This window comes from Lemur catta, chromosome 2 (genome assembly GCF_020740605.2).
Source record: "Lemur catta isolate mLemCat1 chromosome 2, mLemCat1.pri, whole genome shotgun sequence".
In the NCBI taxonomy this organism is placed as follows: domain Eukaryota; kingdom Metazoa; phylum Chordata; class Mammalia; order Primates; family Lemuridae; genus Lemur; species Lemur catta.
Window position 1 is genome coordinate 28,996,352 of NC_059129.1, and position 23,686 is coordinate 29,020,037.

A 23,686-nucleotide genomic window follows, 5' to 3' on the forward strand; every position below is an offset into this window, starting at 1 on the left:
CTCTTGCCTCAGCCTCCTGAGTAGCTGGGACTACAGTCCCACACCACAGTGATCAGCTAATTTTTCTATTTTTAGTAGAGATAGGGTCTCACTCTTGCTCAGGCTGGTCTTGAACTCCTGAGCTCCAGCAATCCTTCCTCCTCGGCCTCCCAGAGTGCTAGCATTACAGGCATGAGCCACCATGCCTGGCCCAACAAAACCAGTCTTAATAATTTTTTAAAAATTGAAATGATATGAAATACCTTTTCTGATCACAATGGAATAAAACTAGAAATCAATAACAGAAGGAAAACTGAAAAATTCACAAAAATGTGAAAATTAAACAACATACTCATACAACCAATGGTTCAAAAAAGAAATCATAAGAAAAATAACAAAATACCTTGAGACACATGAAAGTGAAAATACAACATACTAAAACTTATGTGATGCAGTGAAAGCAGTGTCAAGAGGGAAATTCATGGCTGTAAGTGCCTACATTAAAAAGAAGAAAAATTTCCAATCTATAACCTAACTCCACATCTTAAGGAACTAGAAAAAGAAGAGTAAACTAAACCAAAAGCTAGGAGAGGAAGGAAATAATAAAGAACAGCATGGAGATAAAACAGTGAATAGAAAAACAATGGAGAAAATCATAAAACCAACAGTGGGTTCTTTGAAAAGATCAACAAATTTGAAATTTTTTTTGACAAAGAAAAAAAGATTGATTAGAGAGAAGACTCTCAAATTACTAAAATCAAGCTGGGTTTGGTGGCGCATGCCTGTAGTTCCAGCTACTTGGGAAGTTGAGGCAGGAAGATCCCTTGAACCCAGGAGTTCAAGGCTGCCATGAGCTATGATTGTGCCACAGCACTCTAGCCTGGGTGACAGAGCAAGAGCTCATCTCTAATAAAATAAAATAAAATATTAAAAAAGAGAAGACAAGGAAAAAAAAACATTGCTGAAAGAAAGTAAAGAAGACCTAAGTAACGGAAGGATATATCACATTCATGGATTAGAAGACTTGACATTAAAATGCTGAAGGTCATTTTATCAAAAAGACACCTGCATTAGAATGTTTATTGCAGCACAATTCACAATTGTAAAGATGTGGAATCAACCAAAGTGCCCATCAATTCATGAGTGTATTAAGAAAATTTGGTAAGGCTGGGCGTGATGGCTCACACCTGTAATCGTAGTACTCTGGGAGGCCGAGGCGGAAGGATTGTTTGAAGTCAGGAGTTTGAGACCAGCCTGAGCAAGAGCGAGACCCTGTCTCTACTAAAAATAGGAAAATCAGCCAGCCGTAGTGGTGTGTGCCTGTACTCCCAGCTACTCAGGAGGCTGAGGCAGAAGTAGCCCTGGAGTTGGAGGTTGCTGTGAGCTAGGTTGTCACCACAGCACTCTAGCCCAGGCAACAGAGGAAGACTCTGTCTCAAAATAAAATAAAATAAAATGTAGCATATATATACATATATACATACATACATATATATGTATATGTATGTCATGGAGTACTATTCAGCCATAAAAAGGAATGAAATTAAATGTCTTTTGCAACAACTTGGATCGAACTGGAGACCATTATCCTACGCAAAGTAACTCAGGAATGGAGAAGGAAACACCATATGTACTTTCTAATAATTGGGAGCTAATCGAGGGGCACACATGGGCACAAAGAGCTGTAAAGGTCATTGGAAGTCAAGAAAGGGGGGGTAAAAACCTACCTTTTGGGTACAATGAACACTATTTGGGTGATGGGCACACTAAAAGCCCCAACTTAAGCATTATAAAAGGTATCCATGTAACAAAAACATTTGTACCCCCTTAATATTTTGAAATTGAAAAAAAAAACAGCAGTGTCAATCCCCAGCACTGCCAATTTCTGACTGTATAACTTTCATTAAATTTGTTATTTGTTCTACAGTTTCCTCCCCTGACCTGCAAAATAAAAATGGCGGTTAATCCATTTACTCAGTAAATAATTATTGAGCAAAGTAAAAATAAAATAAAATACAATGCTGAAGGGATCAGAAGATGCTACCCCCAAACATGCGAGTTTGGCATAAGGGTTATTTTGAGCTGAAGGCAATTGAAAAGCAGCAGATATAAGAAAAGGTCTCTGCCCTCTCTCCCTATGTGCCCAAAAGCAGGACAAAAATTTACAAAGGTATCCTCCCTCCCCTCTCTACCAGGAATGACAAAGGTTGGTCACTGGATATGACTTTAGACCCTTATCGGCCTGGAGATGGCACAACAGGTATCTCTATATAAAAGATTTTACTAATAGCCTTTGTCTACCATCAGTTTCCCATATATTTGCCTTACCACAATTTGCCACCCATAGAGACTCAAGGTCCTTTTCCTTTGTCTTGTCACTTCTTTAAAAATTTATTGTTCTTTGTTGAAGTTGCTCTGTAAGAGGGAGTTCTAAGCCATCTCTTTGAGAGTTCCTCTTTCTTGGAGTTTTCTCCTTTCTCCTATTTCTCCCATGAAATATACAGACTAATAAACTTCTGTTTGTTTTCTCCTGTTAATCTGTCTTCTGTTATAGAGATCCCTGCTAAGAACTCAGAAAGGTAGAAGGAGAATCATCTTTTCCTCTCCTACAATACCAATACTACTCAAAGCAATATACAGATTCAGCACAATCCCTATAAAAATCCCATTGGTGTCTTTTTTAGAAATATAGAAAAAAAATCTTAAAATTCCTATGGGGCCAGGCACAGTGGCTCACACCAGTAATGCCAGCATTTTGGGAGGCTGAGGCAGGAGGATTGCTTGAACCCAGGAGTTTGAGGTTGCTGTGAGCTAGGGTGACACTACAGCACTCTAGCCTGGGCAACAGAGCAAGACTCTGTCTCCAAAAAAAGAGAATGAAATTACACCCTTACCCTATACAATATAGAAAAATTAACTAAAAGTGGATCAGACCTAAGTTTAAGAGACAAAACTACCAAATTCTTAGAAGAAAACACAGGGGACTATCTTCATGACCTGAGATCTAGCAATGGTTTCTTAAATATGACACCAAAAGCACTGGCAAATAAAAAAAAACTAGGTAAATGGGACTTCATCAAAATTAAAAACTTTTATGCATAAAAAGACAATGCCTGTAATCCTAGCACTTTGGGAGGCTGAGGCAGGAGGATCACTGGAGACCTGGAGTTCAAGATCAGCCTGAGCAAGAACCCCCTGCCTGTCTCTACAAAAAGTAGAAAAATTAGCTGGGCATGGTGGCATATGCCTGCAGTCCCAGCTATTCGGGAGGCTGAGGCAGGAGGATTTGAGCCCAGAGTTGGAGGTTGCAGTGAGCTATGATGATGCCACTGCACTCTACCCAGGGTGACATAACGAGACGCTGTCTCAAAAAGAAAAAAAAAAGACACTATCAAGAGAGTGAAAAGACAACACACAGAATGGGAGAAAATATTTGCAAATCATATATATGATAAGAGATTAAAATCTAGAATATATAAATAACTACTAAAAAGTCATAGCAAAAAGACAAACAAACCAATTATAAAATGGGCAAAGGACTTTAATAGACATTTCCAATAGACACACAAATGATCAATGCCTATATGAAAAGATGCTTAACTTCCTTAGACATTAGGGGAATGCAAATCAAAAACACAATTCAATATCATTTCACATCCATTACGATGGCTAATATTAAAAAACCAAAAACACCAACAAACAAAAATGGAAAATAACAAATGTTGACAAGGAAGTGGAGACATTGGAACCCTAGTACATTGCTGGTGGGAACGTAAAATTTTGCAGCCACTGTGGAAAAGTTCAATGGTTCCTCAGAAAGTTAAATATAGAATTGCCATGTGACCCAACAATTCCTTTCCTAGGTTTATACCCAAAAGATATGAAAATGGTGACTCCAGCAGATACTGCTTGTACACTAATGTTCAGAGCAGCATTTTTCACAATAGCTAAAAGATGGAAATAACTTAAGTATCTATCAACAGATGAATGGATGAGCAAAATGTGGTATATACACACAATGTTATATTATTCTGCCTTAAAAAGGAATGAAGTTCGGATACATGCTACAATATGTAGCACTGAAATCATTACGCTAACTGAAACAAGCCAGACACAGAAGGACAGATCCTGTATGATTTCACTTATACAAGGTATCTAGAATGGGCAAATTCATAGAAAGAAGAAGTAAAATAGAGGTTACTACTAAAGGCTGGGGGGAGAGGGGAATGGGGGGTGACTTATTGCTTAATGGGTACAGAGTTTTTGTTTGGATGATGAAAAAATTCTGGAAATAGTGGCGATGGTTGCAAAACATAGTGAATGTACTTGATGACACTGAATTGTACGATTAAAAATGGTTAAAATGGTAATCTAGCCAGGTGCAGTGGTTCATGCCTGTAATCCCAGCATTTTGGGAGGTGGATTCAGAAGGATACCTTGAGGCCATGAGTTTGAGACCAGGCTGGGCAACACAGTGAGAACCCCCGTTTCCAAATAAATAAATAAATTAGCCAGGCATGCCAGGAGATGGCTTGTGCCCAAGAATTTGAAGTTGCAGTGAGCTGTGATCACACCACTGCACTCTACCCAGACGACAGAGATATCCTGCCTCTAAAAAATATACATATGTAGGTAAATAATATATATAAAAATATAGCAAATTTTATGTCATTTATATTATACCGCAAGAAAACAAAAACAAATCCATACCAAACCAAGACTTTCTCTTCGACTAGTTAGAAAGACTGAAAGAGTATGTTAAAGGGAAACCCCTCTCGCTGTTGCCTTCGGGGTGTGGGTGGGCGCCGAGGCTTGCAGTCCGGCTCGGCAGGACAGGGGCAGGAAGGCAGCTCGTACTAACCAGGCTCACACAGACCCAACCATAAAACCAGAATATCTATTGGCCAGTTCAATTTATAAGGGGAAACAGAATTGTCAGCTGCACTTAACGGAGCTTTTGTTCTAAGCTGTTTATGTCCCCTGGTCTGCAAACTGCATGGAAATCCCCGTGGGTCACAGCTGCGCGGGGGATCGCATTAGGACTTAGCGGTGTCACCGGCCCTGTCCCCCACCTCCTCGGCCAGGCCCGGGGTGCCCCCCAGAACACGCCCTCGCCCCACGTGCTTCTGGGATTTTAGAGCCGGGCGCCCCCCGGCACTGGAGCAGCCGGCGGAGAAGGGCAGAGCTCCGGGGGCGGGCGGAGGAAGACTTCCGTCGCCGCCTGCCAGCCGATGGCCCGGGCTGCAGGGGAAGTGACGAGCCGCGGGCGCTGCCACCGCGTCCCGGAGGCGACCGCAGCGGGGAGCGCAGCCACAGGCGAGGGTGCCCGCGGGCCAGGGCGCCAGGGGCTGGGGCTCCACGGCGGCGAGCCAGGTCGGGAGGAATCGCCCTGGAAAGGACAGACCCCCACAGCCAAGCAAACACGGGAGAACAGATCAGAGAGAAAGGGACAGATCTTGGTGTGGGAAAAGAGAGAGAGAGAGAGAGTGTGTGTGTGTGTGTGTGTGTGTGTGTGTGTAACTAATTCTTGGGGTGGAGGAGAGGATTTTCTCACTATTTGTAACGTCGAAGCCATTAAGGAAAAAGTTGATAAATTTGACTTTTTAAAAATGAAACTTCAACAATACAAAAAAAAAATGCTACGAAAGTCAAAAGACAAACCGGATTAATACCTGCAGTATACACAGCAGAACAAAAGGCAGTATTTTTTCATTTATGAAGTCCTCATAGGAGAGAATAAGCCGGAAAAAAAAAAGCAAAGGACCTAATTGTGAGGATGCAAAACACACATTGTTTGCAGAAACAGAAGTGCAAATGGTTAATAAAAATATGGAAAGATGCTCAACTTTGCTCATAATTAATGTGAATGTCAGGACTGCTGTAAAATGTTGCTTTCCTCCAGAAATGGGCAGGTGTGGAGGAAATGGGCATTTTCATACCCTGTTCGTGGTATGTACATATAGTGGTGCAATCTTTTTGGAGGGCAAATTGACAATGTGTATCAAAATTTTAGGTTCACAGTTCCTTTGATGTGATAATTTTGCCGCTAAATTTGCTTTAAAGGTACACTCATAAAACATGCCAAGCCACTTAACATTGCAAAAATACAAGAAACAACCTAGATGTCCATTATGAGGAGACTGGTTAGAGGAAAATGCACAGTATGATTTCATTTCTATACATTTTTAAAGGATGTGTATGTACCAGTATAGGCATTTTTTTTTTTCTGGAAGGATGCCTTTGATTACAGGTGGTAGAGGGCTAAGAGAGTATACCCCCCCTTTTAAAAGAATATCATATTCATCTTATTCTATTTAAAAAATTCCATCCATCCTTTAATATTCATTGCAAATGCTACTTCCTCCAAGAATTTCCTGCTTTGTATCCAAATTTCTTGTACCATCTTGACACATTTACCTGAGTGTACATTGTTTTGGATTCACTCATCATATTTGCCTGTGGGTCTTGGATCAGAGTGGCAAATGAAAAGCAAAAAAAAAAAAAGAAAGAAAAAGAAAAGAAAAGAAAGACAAAAAAAAAAGAGAAAAGAATTAAGTATTATGAAATAAATGAGAAAAAATAGAAACAAAAAGAAAATATTTGCCTGGATAAGATGGCTGTAGCCCACAAACAGACTGCAGTAGTTACGAATTCAGGCTTTGGATACAGGCAGGCTTAGATGAGAATCTGGTTCTGCCATCTGTGTATCCTAGGCTAAGTCACTTAACCTTTCTGAGCCTTTTTAGCATTGGGAGAGGTTCTGAGCACTTACCGCAGGGGGTTCTTGTCAGCAGGCGATGAGCTAATCCATTCAATGCTGAGCACCGTGTGTGGCACTGAAGGAATGCTGCATAAATGTTAGCCATTATCACACATTTAAGGAGGGCACAGGTGGTCTGGTGCTCTGATTTTTTTCCCTGTTACTCACTGGTGCCTCTTGCCTTCTTCCATTATCTTGGGGCCAATCTGAGTTCATCTGGGATTGGAAAGCAGTTTGCTGGTATGAACGAAGTCAGCCTAGGGCCCCAGGTACAACCCAGAGCCTCCCGATCAGCCCTAGGATTATGGGGAAAAAGAATGAATAACACCTTCCCACTGCTGGGAAAACAATTGAAAGTACTTGTCACACTGATGGTAGGCTAATTTCACATTCAAATAGCATCATTATTACTGGCTTCTTCCCCCCCCCACTCCCAATCCACTGTTCAAAAATTCCCTTTATCCCAAGAGTATCTACCCTAAGTATTACTATAATAAACACAAGGTCTTGAAGGGGGTTAAAAACGTTGCTATGATTCACCAGAAAAAGGGGAAAGGTTTGGCACACTCAAAGATAAAGAATTAAGACACAGGATGTGAAGTCAACATTGGAAACAAAAAGAGAGAAGGAAGGACTTCGGGTGTTTGTTTTCAGCATTCAACCTAGACTTTCCTTCTCTTGATATTATAAGTGGTATGTCACAAGGCCACAGGCTGTATATATTATATACATGGGTTATACATAATTGTTCTAACAATTATAACAATATACTGTAATAAAAGTTACGTGAATCTGGTCTCTATCTCTCTCTAAATATCTTATTGTACTGTATTCAGCTATTTTTGGACCGCGGTTGACCGTGGGTAACTGAAACTGCTGAAAGTGAAACTACAGATAAGGGGGGGACTACGATAGACGCCTCCCACCCATTAGTCACTTAGGAGCTGTCTCGGGTTATCAGATCAACTGTCGCAGTATTGCAGTGCTTGTGTTCAAGTCACCTTTATTTTACTCCATAATGGCCCCAAAGCACAAAAGTAGTGATGCTAGTAGTAGTATGCCAAAGAGAAGCCGTAAAGTGCTTCCTTTAAGTGAAAAGGTGAAAGTTCTGGACTTAATAAGGAAAGAAAAAAAATCCTATGCTGAGGTTGCTAAGATCTACAGCAAGAATGAATCTTCCATCCGTGAAATTGTGAAGAAGGAAAAAGAAATTCGTGCCAGTTTTGCTGTCTCACCTCCAACTGCAAAAGTGACAGCCACGGTGCGTGATAAGCACTTAGTTAAGATGGAACAGGCGTTGCATCTGTGGGTGGAAGACATGAACAGAAAACGTGTTCCGATTGACAGCAATGTGTTGCGCCAGAAAGCACTGAGCCTATACGAAGACTTCAGCAAGGGATCCCCTAAAACGAGTGACACCAAGCCATTTACTGCAAGTAAGGGATGGTTACACAGATTCAGGAATAGGTTTTCACATCATCACAAGAAGAAGAAGGGTGAGTACAGTACAATAAGATATTTTGAGAGAGAGATCACATTTACATAACTTTTGTTACAGTATATTTTATAATTGTTCTATTTTACTATTACTTATTGTTGTTAATCTCTTACTGTGCCTAATTTATAAGTTAAACTTTATCATAAGTGTGTATGTCTAGGAAATAACATAGTATATATAGGGTTTGGTACTATCCAAGGTTTCAGGCATCCACTGGGTCTTAGAATATGTCCCCAGATTGGGGGGGGACTACTGTATTTCTTTAGTTATAAAAGAAATATGGACATTTTGTTCATATTTTTAAAAAATATCTTGAACGCTAAATAATACTAATATTTATATAACACTTAACAATTTATAAAGTATTTTCCTCTACATATCATCTAATTTCCCTAAATCCCTAAGGAAGGCAGGGAAAATACTGTATTTTACTTTTTAATATACGCTATTGGAGCTGGAATTACCGCGGCTGCTGGCACCAGACTTGCCCTCCAATAAGATCCAACTACGAGCTTTTTACTTTTTAAAAATTACATTGCAAACCAACTACAATATTAACAGAATACTAAAGAGAAAATAAGATTCATCTAAATCCTATTAAACTAACAAATAAAACTATTTTGACTGGTGTTACATGAACATTAGTTTTACTGTATATGGCAGACGCTTGCACAAAAGGCATGGCAAGAGCTGGAAGGTCTATTTAGATCACATCTACATTATTAATTATTATAAATAAATTATAACTTGGATTTTATTCTTTTCCACCTTTGGAAGTGTTCTGAGGACTATATATACTGTAAAAGTTCATTCATCCAGGATTCTAAGTATTCAAATCATTCAAACAAAAAGCTGTTCAAAAACAGTGTTTTACAATCAATTTTAAAAAGTGTCATTGTAATAATAAAGGAGCTATCTGGTACAGTGCGTACATCCACCTGACAGCTAAAGATGTCCAGTGACCCTACTCAAGTGATGTGGACGGGGTTGTGCAAATCCTAACTGAACACTGTCTAAAGGATCAAACTATTATCTTACAAAGGATATTTGTATTAAATCCCATTCTCTATATAGAGAATATATACTGTACTATGTATATTGCAAAGAAAAACAAGAAATTGGGCCCAGAAGATATTGGGCCTGTATCAAGCAGAGTTAAGGGAGAAAGAACTCTGTTCGGCATTCATCAAAAGCCCAGAGGTGGCCGGGCTTGGTGGCTCACACCTATAATCCCAGCACTCTGGGAGGCCGAGGCGGTCGGATAACTTGAGCTCAGGAGTTTGAGACCACCCTGAGCAAGACCAAGACTCTGTCTCTACCAAAAATAGAAAAATTAGCCGGGCACAGTGGCGTGTGCCTATAGTCCCAGCTACTTGGGAGGCTGAGGCAGGAGGATTGCTTGAGCCCAGGAGTTTGAGGTTGCTGTAAGTTAGGCTGATGCCACGGCACTCTAGCCCGGGCAACAGAGCGAGACTCTGTTTCAAAAAAAAAAAAGCCCAGATATGTTGTGAAAATTACATGTGTCAAGAGTACCTGAATTTTTGCCAGAATTATGGTTTTGGAAAATCTAAAATACATGACAGTCACAAAAAGATCATTTGGTTGGGATTCAGAAGAACATCTTTAAAAAGAGCACTATAGGATTCCAACAATGATCTTGACAAAGTGGTGTGAGTGTGGTTCTGTTAGCATGGATATTCAGTTGTTTCCTATTGAGGGTCCCATGATCACGTTCTATTTAAAAGTAGTCAATAGGCTCTAAGGTGAGAGTCTAGGTGAACATGCTTTTGAGTTGGTGGAAGAGCTCACATTTCATCCAGATCCATCTCTGGCATGGCCAAGGCCTATTTGACTTGGCTTTGTATCCTACGCTACAGAAGAATGGAGAAGTCACATCATATGGACACTTACCTGCAGAACTGTATACACTAAGCTAAACATTAAATAAGAGAAAGAAATAATTGAAACAGCATGGATGGTTCTGCCAACTGTTGGACTTGGTGCACTTATATCCTGAGTGAGTATGAGCTGAGAGCTGCAAATCTTCTCTTCCTGCACACCTCAGTTGGGTGTGCATCTCTTGGTACATGCATCCTGTGTGATTCTAGTGTTTAAAGGAAGATTCCATACTACATCATTTCTGGACACAAATCAACTATTTCGTCTGTTGCTCAACCCCCCAAACAGCAATCTGATCCTATGTTGGGAAAAAACCCTGGCTATGCAGAGAAAGTGGCTTAAACTATGACCACAATTAATGTAGCATCTGTACTGCTAAGGTGAGGGAGAAATTGATTAAGGAATAGCAGCAAGTGTCCCAATAACTGCCAAGGTGGCAAGCCAGGACTTAGTGAAGGCTGAAAACACACACTATTTATGACCATAAGATAGGAGGAATTTGAGGGTTACAAACCTCAATGGTAGTATGCTAAGAAAAAGTCTTTGTCCCCACACACTGTTCATTGTCTCAACTGAGACAGCTTTCTGACAAGAGGCAATTCACAACCAACTAATGTTGATCTAACAGTTTTAAGAACTGCTTCAATGTCAAAGAAATTGAAGTTGTTTATGAAGAGGCAGCAAAATTCCACTCTGAACTGTTAAGCAAATTCATGGAAGAAAGGGACTACCTCCCGAATGTTTTCATGATGACAAATGTATCTTGACTAAATGAACTTCTTTACTAACTCACTTTGTAACAAACACCCTCCCAAAAGCTACTTCATGAGCATGCCATACCCAGTGAATCCTCCTTTGGCTGACATCCACCTCATAGACCCCCAACCTGGAAAAACCACCCTCTGCACAAAACATGGTCACTGATGTCCACGACAGCTGATTGTTGGCATCTGGTAGGCTGGCTGCTCTTACCAGGTGAGTTGTAGGCTTCTCTCAAGAGATAAGTTCGTTCCTAAACATATGTCAGTGGCACATGGTATTGGGAATACGGAATTTAATTAAATATTCCAAAATGTCAATGAAATACGAGTGCAAAAAGAAAATTATTCTTATGCAACCTTAATGAATGGCTTTGGAGAGAGTTGACCAAGGAGAGTCACAATCGAATTAAGCAAGGACAAAATGACTGTAGACTTTGTGGGGGAAATCGCAAAAATGTAGAAGGCTTCTGTAAATCAGACTGCTTCACAGGTATCTTTAAATTCTTCATCTATTTTAAAGAAATCCAACATAAAAATTCTTGATGAGGCTTTATGGGTGCGGTGTATGCAAGAAAGAAGACGGGAGAATGCTAATCTGTGAACCCAAATTCAAAGGAAAGGTTTTGGACCTACATCAAATGAGTGGCTGCTCGGAAAGTTTTCTCTCTCGAGCGACAAAGGCTTGGAGGCTGGAAACAACGTCGTGGTCGCCACCTACCGAGAAGCAGCGGGTGGGGGGAGGATGGCCAGTGTGGGCCGAATCTCCGGTGGTGGTGGAATCACAAAACCACTCAATTTTGTGCTTTATATCTAAAATTTTCGCACTTGAGGTTTTTGAATTTGACTTCGGTGAACGGTCATGTCTCTCACCATTTTCAAAAATCACGAATTAAAGTTGAGAAGCAAAAAATAATCTCGGGGAAGGGTTTGAGTTAAATTGTTCAGCGGTTGACAGAACAAAACAGGGGCTACAAGTCAGGCTTTCGGCTTCCACTCCATGGCTTTCCCCCTTCAACTTTCCTTCTAAATGATGAGTGACAGACAGACGGTGGGCAAAGCCTGGCGGTGGGGATGGGTAAGGAATAAATACACAAAGTCCCCTCCCCTCGCCTGTCCTAAGTTGGGGCAATTGTCGCTTTAGAGGCAAGCTTTGAAAACACTTAACGGAGGGTGGTGCAGGGCGGAGGGACTCCTTCAGCGGAGCACAGAGGGCGACAGGCCGGCCCGGGGCTCCCCGTCTTCGGCCGTGCCCCGGCCTCACAATTTGCAGGGAATCTCGGGTGCAAGAGAATGTGGGAGGCTTGCAGCGCGGCAGAGGCCGGCCGGAGCGCAGCAGGCAGGAGGCTAGAGCCACCACTGGGCTAGATTTCCGTCCCTGCACCCCAGCTCCCCTCCCCCACCCGAGCGGCCGCACAGGCCCCAGGTGCAGCCATGTTCTTGCTCCCACCACCCGCGCCTCCATTGACAGTCCTTGCCGGAGAGGGCCGGGCGCCGCGCTCGCCTCGTCCTCGGGCTCGGGGCTCGCCGGCGCGAGGCTTCCTGGGAGTTGTAGTCCGCCGTCCCCGTCTCCGCGTTAGTGTGGACGAACCACAAACTACAACTCCCGCTGAGCGGCGCCGCGGTTGCGCACGCGTAGCGTGTCTTCGAAGAACAAAAAAAAAAAAGAAAAAAAAAAGAAAAAAAAAAAAGGAGGAGGAGGGTGAGAGAGAAGCTCGGAGAGCAGAGAAAAGGGGCCACCGGTCGCCCCCCCGCTTCCCCGCACGCGCTCTCTAGCCGTGGCCGCCCGCCTGCCGCGGTAACCCCGGCCTCTCCCTCTGTCCCCTGTGATCGGATCAAGGCGCTGAGCGAGGCCCTGCCGGGGCGGCCATGCGGCGGTGACAGGAGCGCGGCCGAGACGCACGGGCCCCTCGCCCTCTCACCTCCTGCCCGCTCACCAGCTCGCCTCAGCCGAGGCTGCTCCGCGGCGGCCGCAGCGCGCGCGCGGCCCACACTCGCTTCCCTTCGGCACCCCGGCCCCGGCGCTGCCTGGAGGCGGCTGCACTCGGGTGAGTCCCTCTCGCCTCATCCCCGGCCCCCCGCCCCCGCCTCGGTGGCCATTTCGAACAGGGCCTTTATTCGAGACTTTGCCTCGCCGGGGCCTGCACAGACAGGGGCCTGGGAACGGTGGTCGGCCGTGTGCGGCGAGGGACCTCGGGGGCGCCCGGCCCCCCCACCTCGCCCCACCCGGCCCCCGCCGGCCCCCGGCAGCGGGCGAGATGAGGCGTGGGGGTGGGGCGGGACGGACGCGGTCGCGGGGGACGACAGTTGCACGCGCGCGCCTGGGTGCGCGTGGGGGAGGGGCGCGCGCGCCGGCCGGCGTGGGGGGGCGCCTCGCGCGTGCGGCCCGCGCGCGAGCGAGCCTGCGGGCTGCGCATGCCCCGCCTCGCTGATTGGCCGGCGCGGCGGTGCGGGGGCGCGCGCGGTGCCAGGCCCGCGCCGTGGGGTCGCGCTCGCCTGGTGTATCTGGGGCTCCTGCGCCGGGGCAGCAGACGCGCGGGATTGGCCGGCCGGCGCGGGGGCGGTGCCGCGCGCTGCCTGGCAACTGCGGCGGGGGACGGGGAGCGCGCGGGCCCGCCCCACTCCCAGGTGGAGCCCGCAGTGGGCTTTGTCCCGGGCCGGCCCGGCGCGCCTGCCCCGCGGGGCACGTTCTTTGGGGGAAATACGCACAATGACCGGAAGGAAAACTCCAGCCTCAAGGCCATGAAAATTAGGCGTCTGGGTTCGGCCGGCACCCAGGCGCGGGGACCCGGAGGGAGAAGGGGAATTTCAAAAAGCGCTGTTCTCTTTCCCCTCCCTCGCCCTCCACTTTTCCTTATCCAAGTTCTGCCTTTTAATTAAGCTAATCCCGTCCCCCCTCCGAGTTACGTTTTTGCGCTTATTTGCTGCTGGGAATGTGGGGACGCGGACGCGCGCCCGGGTGCTGACTTCTCACCTCTTAAATTCCACTTGGCTGCAGACAATGGCTCGGCCGGCCCGCTGGGCGGACGGGAACTCCGGCGCTCGGGGACAAAAGGGGAAGTTAGTTTGCAAATGCGAACGTGCAGGTAGAGTGCCCTGCGGAGGCCTGCGGTTTGGGATGGCTGCTTTTATTTCCTGCTGTAGGATTTTCTGGGGGCTGCTGCCTCGCTTTCGTTTCTCCTGCTTCTTGGGATCTAGGCTCGCACCCTTTAGGCTGGAGTGACTTTTTCTTCTCTGAGGCTATGGAAATCTTTCTTACTCATGTAATCACGTCTTTAATGTCTTCTCTTACATTGTCTGCTCAGATTGTGTCCTTTCCTCTTCTTAGTGGCCCGGTCAGTTTGTTTGCCCCTCCCCGGAGGGCGCTTTTATTTCCTGCAGGAGTGTGTCGGGCTCAGCCTGTGCACAGGTGTCTGGCCTAGCCACTAGGAGTTAAACTCGCGGGACCGAGGGGAAAGCTTGTCCGCCTTTGTTTCTCTCCCTCCACTGCCCCTTTGAGATTGGCATCGCCACAGTGCCTTGCATATAGGAGTGCCAACAGCTAACGTTTGAGTGTGTCTTCTGTGCCAGGGCTGGCTCCTGAGCACTTTACGTATACAGCATTTTTCTTATTTAATCCTCCTAACAACCCCGTAATTCCACTTTATACGTGAGGAACAAGTCTAGAGAAGTTGGGGAATTTACTCTTGCTCACCCGGCAAATGAACCTGGGCAGTATGAGTCTTCACCCCAGAGCCGGCAGTCTCAAACCCCAGCGCGCTTTGGCACCCCTGGAGGGCTGGCTTGTTAAAACACTTGCTGGGCCGGACTCCAGAGATTTCAATTCTCCAGGTCTGGGTGGGGCCTGAGAATTTGCATTTCTCCCTCGTGGTGCTGATGGCTGCTGCTCCTGGGACGGCACCTTGAGAACCATTCACAGTGGCGCAAAATTAAGTGAGGGAAATTTTTTGCTTTTCATTACATTAAGACTGACTCTTAAAGTATCAAAACTAATTTGGATTGCTTACTGTAGGTTGCTTGGAAAACTGGCTGAGAGTTAAGAATTTCTTTGTTAGCCCTGATTACAAAAGTAAAAGTTTAATCTCCAGCTTAAAAAGGGGCTATGGATTTAAGTGCAGAACAAAATTGGAAATCTAAATAATCTTGGCTTTTTTTCCACACTCATTCATTTATTGATTTAGTCACAGCAAGACATTTGTTACATCATCTCTCAGATGCCTTAAGGCAGGTTTGGATGATAAGGCCAGAGATTGGAATTTTGGCTTTGAGATGGGGAGGCAGGTGGTATACAAAGGCTCCTCCACAGATTTGGCTTACTTTTAAGAATATGACTACAGAGACTTTGGCATTAAAATGTAGGTGTTGGGGGTTCTTTTTCTTGAGGGACAAGTCTTGTTGAGAAAGATTTTTAGGTCTTTTAAAATTATTATGGATTTCTTTCTGGGGAAAGTAATTGCAAATTAGGTAGGAGGAATGGGATTAGTTTACAGTTATGTTCTATCCTTTTTGATGACTCATGGATGGATGGTGTGTTCCAAAACATAAAATATAAAAGACAAGGTCTCTACTCCAGGTTGTTATTATCTAAGGAGTTGTAAATAAAACACTGAAAAATTACTAAACACTTAACCTTTTCTGTTATTACTGATGACCAGATATATGCCTTGCATTCCAACTAATTTCTACCATTTCATTCTTTATTGAAAACATGCATTTTTTAACTATATAAATAGGAATTTTTGCAATCCATAACTGTTGTGGCATAATTAACATGAAATTGTCTTTCCACTGGCTTAAATAGATGCTGATCAAATAAAATTTTTTTTTTTTTTTTGAGACAGAGTCTCACTCTGTTGTCCGGGCTAGAGTGAGTGCCGCGGTGTCAGTCTAGCTCACAGCAACCTCAAACTCCTGGGCTCAATCGATCCTCCTGCCTCAGCCTCCCAAGTAGCTGGGACTACAGGCATGCGCCACCATGCTCAGCTAATTTCTGTATATATATTTTTAGCTGTCCATATAATTTCTTTCTATTTTTAGTAGAGATGGGGTCTCGCTCTTGCTCAGGCTGGTCTCGAACTCGAACTGCTGAGTTCAAACAATCCGCCCACCTCAGCTTCCCAGAGTGCTAGGATTACAGGCGTGAGCCACCGCGCCTGGCCCAAATCATTTTTATGTAAGTCCAAGGGAAAGCGTTTTTGAAGAGTTTCAGAAATAATACTTTGAGAACATTATTTCACTTTTTAGAAATGTTTTTGAGGCAGTTTACCTGAGGGATAATTGACAAGAATTATTAACAACAGTCTACTAAAGATCACTGATAGCATTTTTTAAAAAAGTTGTGTATACTTGTTAGGGTTGAACTTATTCGTTGTTAAAAACTGAAAAGAAAGGAAATGCAATTAAATCAGTTGCTCATTATAATTCTAAAATTGAGAGTCTTTATAATCAGTAGGTTTAACATGGCACCAGAGCAATATAAAGAATAATAGTTAACCGAAGTGTACCTGAGACTACCTGCCTTGGGGAACAGGACTAATTATGATTTTAGAGGATGTATGTATACCGTAAAAAGCATGGGTAAATCATTGGAGATGATGTTCTTCATCCCCCACTCGTTCCTCTTTTGGCCTTTACCTTTTCCTTCTGTCCTTAGCTGGAACTCTTGCCACCACAGTTTTCCTGTTTTCTTTTTTCTCTTTTTTCTTCTTTGTTTCTACAATTCTTGTCTTAGCATTCTGTGCTTGTTTCTGGCATTACTCTTCTACTTTTTACCACTTTGGCCTAGTGAGAAAGTAAGAGAAAGTTTGATATCTCTAGGGATTGTCAGAGAGTTTGGAGGAGTGGCTCATTGTTCCTTGGTTGTTACTTGATTAAAAACTATACAGGATTTTTAAAGAATTAATTTACTTAAAAAGTATATTGTGAGAGAGAAGACCAATTTATAATGGAGGGAGTTTATGTCTATAGATGCAGGTTCTTAACTCCGACCGCCTGGATTCAGATTCAGGTGCTTGCTATTTCCTGCCCGTGTCACCTTGGGCAGTTCACTCACATCCGTGGGGTTGTTTGGCCGGGCGCGGTGGCTCACGCCTGTAATCCTAGCACTCTGGGAGGCCGAGGCGAGTGGATCGCTCGAGGTCAGGAGTTGGAGACCAGCCTGAGCAAGAGCGAGACCCCGTCTCTACTAAAAATAGAAAGAAATTATCTGGCCAACTAAAATATACATAGAAAAAATTAGCCGGGCATTGTGGTGCATGCCTGTAGTCCCAGCTACTCGGGAGGCTGAGACAGGAGGATCGCTTGAGCCCAGGAGTTTGAGGTTGCTGTGAGCTAGGCTGACGCCATGGCACTCACTCTAGCCTGGGCAACAAAGCGAGACTGTCTCAAAAAAAAAAAAAAAAAAAATGGGGATGATGATTATAGAACCTGTTTCTCTTTTAAGGGTTATTGTGAAGATTTGAATGAGTTAAAGTGCTTAGGATATCTGGCATATAGAGAGGACTCAATAAATATTAGCCATAAAAATACTATTACAAATACTATTGGGAAATTAAATATTCTGAGGGAGTAAAAATTTTACTGGTAATTTTTACTGCAATGTTAAACTCCAGAAGCTCTGGAGACTGTAAACTTTGTGTGGGGGGCAAGGACTTGCTCATCATGGGATTTTCCTCTTGTGACACTGTTACATTGGTTTTGTAGTATAGCAAATAATTTTTTTTAAAGTACTAGAAGTGATTATATTATGGTACAATTGGAGAAATAGAGTAGTGAAGAGTTTGGTTAGAGGGTATCTGGTTAAAATGAGCTCTGGATAGTAGATAGGGCCTATGATTTGTGTCATAGAAACTAATCATGTCTACTGTGCAAATGTGAATTTATAATTGAAAAACAGCTTTCTGGAACTGGTTGGCCAACAACATAAGTTCACTCCACCTATTTCATATCTTGGCTATCATAAATTTTAGAGGTAGTGCTTTCTTCACTGAGGATGTTGATATAGTTGAGCTAGAAATGAGAGTAAAGAAGTTAGGGATAATTGCAGTTTCTTTGCCCTTTCAGGACAATTAAAGCAGGTAAGAAAAGCTTAGCTATCTAGAATTTGTGGCCAGGCTTCACTTAAATACTAAAAGTTAACCTCACTTAAATGTTTTTACTAGAAATTGACAGTTTGATTGATGAAATCTGAGAAAACTTTCCTTTATATATATGTTGTTCATGATAAAGAATTTCTCTCCAGATAAACAGCTCTTAATATTGACTATAACATAAATGTGAATAGTTTTATCTAGATTGAGTTTGCAGACCACAGTTGGTTTCAGGAAAATAAACAAGGTATTTGAACTAAACTAAAATTAATAACTGGACTTGGCCTTAGACTTTAAAACACTTAAATTACATTGTCTCATCTGTGAAATGATAATTTGACACAGGAGAGTGATGGCTAGCTACAAAGGACTACTATGTCCACAAGAGGAAAGGGCGGAGAAACAGACCCTGCAAGATCTGTTTATTAGCTTCACTCCTTCCTCTGCCCTTTCTTTTTTTATTCTTTTCTTCTTCTTCTTTTTTTTTTTTTTTTGCCATCCTAAGCATTTTTAAGTGTATATTTCAGTGGCATTAATTACATTCACAGTGTTGTAAGCTGTCACCAGTGTCTATTTCTAAAACTTTCTCATCACCCCAAAGACTCTCTCTGCCCCTTAAAGAATAACTTCTCATTTCTTCCTCCTGGAAACTTAATCTACTTTCTGTCTCTGTGAATCTGCCTATTCTAGATAATTCATACAAGTAAGTGGAAACATTCAGTACTTGTCCTTTTGTGTCTGGCACCTTCCACTTAGCATAATGTTTTCAAGGTTCATCCACATTATCTATAGCACATATCAGAACTTCATTCATTTTAAAGCTGAGTAAATTCCATTATGTGTACATACCATATTTTGTTTATCCATTTATCTGTTGATGGACATTTGGATTGTTTCCACCTTTCGGCTGTTGTGAATAATGCAGCTGTGAACACTGGTGTACAAGTATCTTTTGAGTCTCTGTTTTCAAATCTTGTGTATATCTAGGAGTAGGAATTGCTGGGTCATTGTTTTTTCTTTTTAATGCCTTCCTTGGGACAGAAGAATTTGGATGGATCTGAACAAATCTCTCACTAGCATAGAAAAGCCCTGTAAGTTGAGTTTGCTACTTTGTGAAGAGTAAATTTGTGTCTGCCATTTTCATCATGAATACATTTCTTCCAGCCTTTCAAGTGGTTCCTTATAGTGATTTTTAAAATTGTGGTAAAATACAATAACACAGAAAATACCATTTTAACCATTTTTAAGTGTATTGTTCAGTGGTGTGAAATATATTCACATTGTTGTGCAGCTGTCACCGTCCATCTCCAGAACTTTTTCATTATATCAAAGCGACACTCCCTTTCCCCTTCCCTTCAGCGCCTGATACTCATCATTCTGCTTTCTGTCTCCCCGAATGACTGCTCTAGGTACCTCATATAAATAAAATCCTGCAATATTTGTCCTTTTGTGGCTTATTTCACTTAGCGTATCTTCAAGATTCATCCATGTGTCAGAATTTCCTTCCTTTTTAATCTTTATAGTGATTTTTGAAGTTTTTGTTTTGTAGTATGGTGAAGGAAATGGGGTGTGTGTGTGTGTGTGTGTGTGTGTGTGTGTGTGTGTGTGTGTGTGTGTGTTTCTAAGTACTGTATAGGAGCCTATGAAGTTTTCTGACTGTATAGGTCCCATACTTTGAGGATTGCTGTGTGTGTTTGGATGCCATTTGCATACACAGTCCTTACAGATCATAGTATTTTTTAAATACTAACTTAAAAATTATTTTCTGTAGATTATAGATTTGCATCACGATGATCACTTCTATAAAGCTTTCAGAGTAATTCTTCTAGAGCGTGTTGTAAAACAGTGGGGTAATCACTTTACCCAACTGGATACTAACTTTTAGTTTACTTATTTTATAATTTTTGTCTTTATTTGTGGCCTTATCTTTAGGAGAAACAGTTTTCAGCAAAATGCATGTTGGAGCTATTGTTCACTATTAATCTTCTATATTTTAGGCTTTGGAAAAGGGTTCTTTTATTACATTGGGAACAGTACTCATTTATTCACTTCTTCAACATATGGATGGCCTCGTTGTGTGAGACCTTCAGAACACAATCTACTTCTTGGAAAATACTGGTATGGGCAAATTACATTGTTGAGAGCTTCAGAATGAAGAATCTTCAGTTCAGGTTGTATATCCAGTCTAGTTTACTTTTTTATAGGTATTTCTAGGAAGGTGATTTTAAACTTAAATTTTAAAACATCATCTTTGAGGAGAAAATTTGATGTAAGCAAGTTTTCATGCACGAATGCCTGACAAGGCACACATACTTTAATTCAAAGCAGTGGTTTATTTTGACACTTTTCTAATTAATTTTCCTACTCTATCAGAAAATAGGTTATTTTGTTTAGCAGTGGTAATTAAAGCAGTTGGGAAATAAGCCATTTTCAATTTGGATTTTGGAGAGTTTATATGTAAATAAACAGATATATTTATAAATATTTAAAAAATAATTATGACGTTTAACACATTACCACACTAGAAAAAAATTTTTTTCCTTGGGGCCACAGTGTTTTATTATGAAAAGAGAATAAAAGCTTTTCACAACGATCTTTTCTAATTTAACAAAAGATTTTTTTTATTGTTTTCTGTGTCTTTTAAAAAAGTAATATAAAAACTTCAAATTACTAACGTAAAAAGTAATGTGAAAACTTGAAAAATAGTTCATAAGGGTAAAGTGTTTTTCTTGCAGGCTTAAGTGTAATTTAAAGGTAAACATAAACAGAAAAGCTAAATTCATTGGCTTCTATTCATTTAATCCACATTTTTAAAATTAAATTGTCAATATTAATTGTAACAATAAGAACATCAACAAGATTTTCAGGAACCAACTGCAGGGTTTTGCTTCACAAGGCCTGGGGCTCAAAACCAGCGTGAGTTAAGTACAACTCACATGGCAGTTAATGTGCTAAGTTGTAAATGCTTACTCAATTCACTGAATGCTTTGGTGAAGCACTTGTATCAAGAACTTATATACATTTTGATATCTATATATGTGTGTGTGTGTGTGTGTGTGTGTAAAATCAGAATCCCTAGTAAATTAGGGATTAAAGAGTCTCACGGTCACCCTTGTGTAGTATTGGAGACAGGACTTGAATTCAGAGCTTTTGCCTGATTAAAGCTGATATTCATAATAGCTTTACTCTGTTGCCTGCCTTCTGTGAACAGTGCATTTTCAAAAATAAAGATGGAAAAGAAATAAAGATGGGTTTTTAGTAATAGCGACTTGATTTTCATTTCCTCTTCCAAATGATTTTTCCAAATCCAACTGATTTTTAAATTTGGAGTAATGTCAAAGGGACACATCTTTGGCAGAGCAAGCTGCTGTTGTTTAAAAATGTGGACTGTCAGTTTAAAAGTATAATTAATACATACGGAAAAATTTTCTCTTAAGATGTAGTTCCAGGAAAAGTAGATCTTCTTGAATAGCTGGTGAGATTTTTAGGTTTTTTTTTTTTTTCTTTTTCTTTTTTTTCTTGAGACAGAGTCTCACTCTGTTGCCCGGGCTAGAGTGCTGTGGCATCAGCCTAGCTCACGGCAGCCTCAAACTCCCGGGTTCAAGCAATCCTCCTGCCTCAGCCTCCCTAGCAGCTGGAACTACAGGCATGTGCTACCATGCCTGCCTAATTTTTTCTATATATTTTTAGTTGTCCGGTTAATTTCTTTCTATTTTTAGTAGAGACAGGAGACGGCGGTCTCGCTCTTGCTCAGGCTGGTCTCGAACTCCCGAACCTTGAGCGATCCTCCCGCCTCAGCCTCCTAGAGTGCTAGGATTACAGGTGTGAGCCACCGCGCCCGGCCAGATTTTTGGTTTTAAGAACATTGTTTTGAAACTCAGAATTGAATTTGAATCCACCAATTGGGCAGATCCTTTATTATGTTTTGTCATTCTTTCTTTCACTTGTCTTTTTTAGAAGATAAAATTTAGCTATTTTTGTTAGCTTTCTCAAGTTTTTTTTTTTTTAATGAAGTGGGGTCAACAGGGTATAAAGTTTTAAGTATGAATCAGTTGCAAATCATTTCAAATCTTAACCCTTCAAATTTATTTTGTTTCTTCTTGAGGGATCATTTGTTACTCACTGATGTAATTACCAGCTTTACATCAGCAGATAGAAATTAAGAATTTACTTTGTTTTTTCTTTCAGGCAGAGTCTCGGAAGGAATTTACTATCTTAAAATGTCTACATAACTGCTATAAAAACTTCAAAGCCTTGATTTAAAAATCAATCCTGATCAAAGGTTTGGCTTAGAGATTTCTCATTAATTTTATTTCTTTTCTTTCTTTACTTTTTTTTTTTTAAGAGAGAGGGTCTTACTCTGTCCCCCGAGCTATGATCATAGCTCACTGCAGCCTCAAATTCCTGGGCTCAAGCGATCCTCCCACCTTAGCCTCCTGAGTAGCTAGAACTACAGGCATCTGCCACTGAGCCTCGCTAATTTAAAAGTTTTTTGTGGAGATATGGTCTTGCTATGTTGCCTAGGCTGGTCTCTAACTTCTGATCTCAAGCTGTTTTACTGCTTTGGCTATCCAGACTACTGGCATCACAGGTGTGAGCTATTGCGCCTAGCCTCTAATTTTATTTCTAAGCACTTGGCATTATATATATTTTCTAAAAATTAAAGTCAGATGAACTAAAATGGGTTCTTTGGCTCTATTTCTTCTGTGCTGAAGTATATATGTTAATATACATTAATATAAATTGTGATAATTTGTATCCTGCTATTAAATGGTAAAGGAGAACCTCTGATATACCAACCTGATTTATTTTGCTTTGGAAAATACCTATTAAGCCTATGGAGATAAACTCTAAGATATGTAAATTATTCTTCAGTATAAGCAAGGAATGTAGAAATCCTGGGAGTTACAGGTCCTAGTGTAGTCTCTGGTGGACTGATCTTATCCAAAACATTATGTATGGTTAAGTGGCAAGCTCTCTATTGGAGGGTATGTCAAAGCTGGAGGTTGGGCTAGAATACTGATGACAATAACTAGTAACATTTTTTGAGAATTCATGAGTTTATCCTTTTAGTGCTACCTGCATTAACACATTAATCCCTCATAGCAATCCTGAGACATGAAGTAGGCAATTGTTATGATTCCTACTTTAAAGCTGGAGAAAATGAGGCTAAAAATCTGAAAAATATAGAAAGGGACAGTTTTGATATAAAATGAGGCAGTCAGATTCAGAGCCCATGCTCTTCAGTGCCATCATACACTAATTTCCACTTTTGTTTTGAAATTAATATTTGAAATATAGATAATGATATTAACTGATAAATTTGAGGAGATGGCATTGTCTTCAGTAATTTTACTTCTATGATTAATAAACAAGATAGCTACAGGATCAAAAAAATGAGGTAAAATTATGACCTATGCATTCTAGCCAGTGATCTATTATTTCGATAGCATTCATTATGACTAAATTCTAGTACTGGGGAGAAAAGATCAACCAGGACCCCAATATTTGTTCTTTTATTCAGCCAATGTGTTCTGAGTACTCACTGTGCAAGGCACTGTGTTGGTGCTGGGATGAGAGGACCCGGACCCCCATACCCTCAGCTTACACATTTATAGGGAATAACAAAAATTGTCCAAATTAAAAGACTCTTGAAATAAAGGACGTCCATTATTGAAACATTTGGCAAAACGTGAATAGAGAA

The 23,686-nt window shown here is 41.6% G+C and overlaps 1 protein-coding gene across 7 annotated transcripts in view; it reads left to right on the forward strand.

The window, feature by feature from the left end:
* The first annotated feature begins 12,554 nt into the window (after nt 1-12,554).
* Nucleotides 12,555-23,686, forward strand: part of GTF2I (general transcription factor IIi) — a 102,438-nt gene continuing 91,306 nt past the window's right edge. For all 7 annotated transcript variants that reach the window (XM_045543158.1, XM_045543163.1, XM_045543160.1 and 4 more), the window contains exon 1: nt 12,555-12,942. The gene's annotated coding sequence lies outside the window, so the exon portion shown is untranslated. The remainder of the gene's footprint in view (nt 12,943-23,686) is intronic.